The following is a 6,031-nucleotide window of genomic DNA, read 5'->3' as shown; positions in this document are numbered from 1 at the left end:
ATAGCATAGTGTTAGGCTACTTATAATCTTCTGCCAATATGACATAAGGAGGATCATCTGCTTCCAGACGTCAGTTGAATGTGGGTAACTGAAACTACACACACACACACACACACACACACACACACACACACAAACAGGGATAAGGGAGGACTACTGCATACATAGACTGCCTCACTGCCTGTGTGGCCAGTGAAAGAGCATTTTGATGGTCAGTCTACTCCCTTTGCTGTAAGGTCTGAACGCTATGAATTTCTCCCTGCCAAGCTAAAACATGCTACTTAGTTCACTGATAGTAGTTCGTTAAATGAAAGTTGTGAATTCTGATGAACTTATAGATGGTAAATTCTGTCAGAAAAAAAAATGAGACTAAATATACACAATGGGATAGCTGAAAGTCATGAGTGTATTTAGCAATTAGTCTCCTGCCCAAGGAACATATTTGGATATTGATATACCATTGCGCTGAATCTAATGACCTTATGATATGTTCAGGTAAATGGGTCCTAGATGGTGGAATGATAAAAAAAATTCACATATAGGGTACTAAGTTAAGGAAGTCTCTAGGGGAATTTAGAGAAAGAATGAAGGTGATTATCAGTTATATGCCCACCATAAAGACCCCGTTGCTGGCTTAGAAGAGGGTCGGAATGCCAAAGCAAGTGCTTCATTCAGATCTCTAAAATTAATGAATTTGGTTCATGAAATGACAAACATGGCTTCATCAATCCATGTACAGAAAGAGCAAATGAAATCCATTATCTCTTCACCAGGGGAAGACACTAATGTGCAAGGAACTGTACTCAATACCCACAGAGGGGAAAATACTTCAAGACGGCTTTAGCAAAATTCTTTTGGATAATTGTTAATAAGTAGATGACCTAGGAAGTCCTTACCTAAGAATGTTTCAGCAGATCTCTTTAGATGGTGCTCTTTAAATTGCTTATGGTAAATTAACTTGAATTTATTGGATGCAGCTAGCTGGAGAATGGAATTATACACATAGACTCTCTACCCACATGCCTAATGAAGTATAAAAACTAAGAAGCTCCGAATTAAATGATTTCCTTTTAGCTAATGTGATGCACACTTAGTACTCTTCCATTACTCCAAAAACAAAACATGTGCTAGTTCAGAAAAAGATGCATTTCTTTTTCCTTCTTTTTCTTCTTCTTCTTCTTTTTTTTTTTTTGAATCTGCATCTCATTGTTTGAGTGTTTTGCAGAGATTGATGATGCTTTCTTTTGCACTTGTTTTTTGCTTATATCCTTTGCTAACAATTACTAAAGTTTGGTGTTGGGTAAAATATGATTGTGTGAGCCTGCTTTTCAATAAATTCTTAGTGATTATTCTCTTTTGAACTTCTTTTTTTTTTTTTTTAAGATTTATTTATTTATTTTAGAAAGAGAGTGAGCAGGGGGCCGGGCAGAAGGAGAGGGAGAGAGAGAATCCTGAAGCAGACTCCCCACTGAGCGTGGAGCCTGATGTGCAGCTCTATCCTAGGACACTGAGATCATGACCTGAGCTGAAATCAAGAGTAGGTCGCTTACCTGACTGAGTCACCCCGGTGCTCCTCTTTTGAACTTCTTATTTAAAGCACCTAACACTTATTTAAAAACTAAGATATTTTAGATTTTTCTCCCACATTATTCAGAATACATTATGGTTTTAAGTCTATGGTCTATTTTGAGTTAGTTATTGTGAAAAGTATAAAGTCTGTGAGATTTGTTTGTTTATATTCTTCTTCTTTCTTTGCACGTGGATGTCCAGTTGTTCAAAAATCATTTGTTGAAAAGAATATCTTTTCTGCATTAAAATTGTCATTGTGTCTTGGTCAAGATCAGGTAACTTCTCTTGTGCATGTACTACGTGGACTTAAAAAAATAAATAGCATTTAGATAAAGTCGGTTGGTGTTGTCATTCGAATATATATAAATGTTTTATTCTACTTTTTCTATCAATTCCTGGTAGAAAGCTGTTGAAATTTCAAGTATGACCTTGAATTTGTCTGTTTCTTAACTCTTTCAATTTTGCTACATTTTTTGATGGCCTATTATTATTTGGATGCATTTTCTTGATTGCTATACATATGTTTTTGATCAATTGACCCTTATTACTAAGATATACACATCTTTAACTCTGGCACTATCCCAGTCTTGAACTCTACTTTGAACATTTAATAAAGCCATGGCAGCTATCCTATATTCATGGTACATTCGTTTTTCATCCTTTTGGTTTTGATTTTTATGTGTCTATGTTTAAGGAGTGGTGTTTTTATAAGAACTACACAACTGTATATTTTTACTTTTTTCTTGTGTAAAAAAAACATATAGAGACAATTTCTATAATAGGGAATACAGGAACACTTTTGTGTGGTGGGAGTGATTGATGAAAAGGAAAAATAAGAGTAACCATCTTGAAGATGGAGGTATGACTGATTTACACAGGAATTAACACAATACCTAACTTAGAGTATAACACAATAATACAACAGAACTCCATATTCAATCTATTTTGAGAGCTTAGTTTGTGTATTTCCACCCTGCACAACCGCATTTTCAGTAGACTTACATTTAAAATTCTTTCTAATAGAAACTTGCCTGAGCGGAATTTAATATCAACAAATTACTGAGATTGTTTCTTATAGAGAATGAGTGTTGGAGAAAGCAACCGTGAAAGGTTTTGGTGTCGATTACATCAGGTAATTTGATGTCAAATTCAGAGTACAAAACTATTTTTATACATTACTCAAGAAATCCCACAAAGAAAATAACAAATGAGCATAAGTTTTATCTTGCCTTACTCCTGCTATTTTATTTAGGCTTAATTTTTAAAAATTCATTTCTTCCCTAGATTGGAAGTTGTTTTGTCTAAATATATAAGTGAATTTTACAGTTGTAATGAAATAAGTTTTCATCACAAGTATTCTAAAACATGACTAATGTTAACTATAATTGTTACAGTCTTGTGTGCCAATTAAAAATAAATAGTAAATAGGTCATGTAAAAATAATGTGCATTACTCTTAAAATTGAAATTTTGTTTGGTTTCTCCATTGTTTATTTATTTAAAAGGCCTCTCTTTAAGAAATGAGTTTAAAAACGAACTAGATTATTAATATCTATAATTAACATTAAAGGAAACAGACATCTATGGTATGATGTATCATTACTATTTATCACCTTTATCCCTAAATATACTCTATTTTGAATCTATAATCTTAAAAGTATGATATCTTGCTTTTAAAATACTCAAGATATCTTTACTTCATCCTGTTTTCTATTAATCCACTTAAATCTAAAATTTCTTAGTTATATACATATAATTCCTTATTTCTGTATTTGATGGAGGCTTTGACTCAACAGAAAATCCTTTTCATTATATAATTGAAATTTCTTCCTGATTTGGGAAATTGGAGGTGGAATGGTGGCTGTCAGATCAATGATGTAAGAACCTCTATGCACAGGAACTGCCCTAGGGACTGGGTTTATCAGTATAGGAGTGAACAAACTAGACAAAATTTCTGTTTTCATGGAGCATACATTCTAGTAGCATAAGAAGGTAGATAGATAAATTGGATAGATGATGATAGATAAATAGATGATAGATAGATAGATAGATAGATAGATGATAAACTAGATAGGTAAAGATAGTGATGAGATTTATGAAGAAAAATTAAGCAGGCCCAGGATTGGAAAGTGACATGTATTTATTTAGATGGTGACATCAGGAAAGGCTTTTCAAGAGAGCTTCAAACATTTGAACTAAAAACCATTAAGAAAGTCATAGAAATCTTTGAGGAAGACCATGGAGATAGATAGACCAAAAAGCATAGAAGTCTAGAAGGAGACTAGATAGAGGGGCTAGAAGCTTGTGAAGAAGGTAGAAAGTGGTATTCAACATCACGTAATCTCATTCTTTGTCCTCTACTCAAACTCCAAAATTCCAACAGTATTCTTCCTCAGATTAAAGCTATAAAACCCCTAAAAATCTGTTCTCAGTGACTGTTTTCTTTCTTTAAGTGGGACTACTTTCAATGTGTTCTCGCATGAGTGGAGAGAATTCTCAACCAGAACAAGTGAGAGTGTTGGCTACGTAGTTTTGATTTAGCCGAACTATGCTCTACCTCGTCAAATACCAGCTACATTCCCGTTCAACTTCATGTACTTTAGTTAGAAGTATGTAAAAATTCTATAGTGTTGGATGGGTTGAAGTTTCCTGATTATATTGACTTAACACATTCTATTGTTAATAATCTAACACAGAATATCTCCAAGTACACATAGCCACATAATTATACCTATATAATTCATGTAGATTTCTAGAACAGTGCTATAATCTAGGTGTTGATTTAGACCAGTCTTGTAAAAGAAATCAGTTTAAGGTTCAAGGTGATCAAAAAGAAAGAATACAGGCACTTGATTTGGGAGACTGAGAATAGTATTTATATAAATATGCAGTAATTGAGATTATACTAATACAAATATTATTTATAATACTAGAAAAGACCCATTCTTTCCATGGCCTTCCTGATTTGGGACAAAGGTCATCAGCTGATCTTACCAAGTAAGACAGAATTTTTCATGTCCTAGCATTGAAGCAGGGAGCTAGGGCCTCATGGGAGCCCCTGTAGCCTTGTCATTTTTATTTCATTCTTTCAGCACATACTTATTTATCTCCCATTCTGTGTCAAAGAACTCTAGCCTGTCAAATTATTCAAGTTTTAGTTTAGCATGTGTCAAGTCCTTTTATTAGTTTTCTATGCAGCCAATAACTCTATTAGCCAACCAGTTTTTTTTTTCTTTATTTTCTCATACCACATTCTGTGGGGAATGATAGATAATTAGCTAGATATTTGATTCCTTTTCCCTGGGGTATCTAAGTTCCAAAGTTTTACTTTCACTCTTTTAACATGGGATAGTGTATTTTTAAGTGCACAGCTAAAGGTTTCATCATCAAATTTAAATGGTTGCAAAAATTTATCATGAACCTATTGTTAATACTGACACAAAAATATTGTACATCATTATTTTAAGTGTGTTAATGAAATCTAAAGATCACAATGATTTCCATAATTGTCCATTTTTAAAAAGTGTGAATAATTGATACTTCTTTCTATAGCAGTTTTAAATTTTCTTTCTTTTCTTCTGAATTTATAATGTCTATTTCACTTTCCCCAAATACTAATGCAAAAAATTTTTAGTTGAAATTTAAATATTTCAATAATATTTTAAATTTTTTATTTTCATTCCGGCTAGCTAACATACATTGTGATATTAGTTTCAGGTGTCAATATAGTGATTCAACACTTCCATACATCACCATGTGCTCATCAAAACAAGTGCACCCTTTAATCCCCATCACCAACTTCACCCATCCCCCTGCCCACCTCTCCTCTGGAACCCTCAGCTTGTTCTCTATAGTTAAGAATCTGTTTCTTGGTTTGCCTCTCTCTTTTTTTCCTTTTGCTTTTTTTTTTAAGTGTTTATTTAAATTTTTGTTAGTTAACATATAGTGTAATATTGGTAATATTGGTTTCAGGAGTAGAATTTAGTGATTCGTCACTTACATAGAACACTCAGTGCTCATCACAAGTGCCCTCCTTAATGTCCGTTACCCATTTAGCCCATCTCCTAACCAACTCCCCTCCAGAAAGACTCACTTTGTTCTCAAGAGTCTTTTATGGTTTGCCTCCTTCTCTTTTTTTTCCTTCCCTTATGTTCATCTGTTTTGTTTCCTAAGTCCACATATGATTTAAATCATATATTTGTCTTTTTCTGACTGACCTATTTCGCTTAGTATAATTAGTTTTTTAAATCCCAATGACCAGGTTGTTTTATGTGTTAACAATCTCTTAGATTGTTATCTTATAAGATAATATTAATTCACACCTGATAAACATATTATATAAGAGAAGTCATGAATAAGTGCATGAAACCTAAAATGGCAACTAAATTATAATTATAACTTTTAAAATTTATAGGACATAGATATATAGGAAAATAGGATATTTCCTATAGATATATAGGATA

This window comes from Ursus arctos, unplaced genomic scaffold, assembly GCF_023065955.2.
Source record: "Ursus arctos isolate Adak ecotype North America unplaced genomic scaffold, UrsArc2.0 scaffold_9, whole genome shotgun sequence".
Taxonomy (NCBI): Eukaryota; Metazoa; Chordata; class Mammalia; order Carnivora; family Ursidae; genus Ursus; species Ursus arctos.
Note: the sequence above shows the minus strand (reverse complement) of the source record.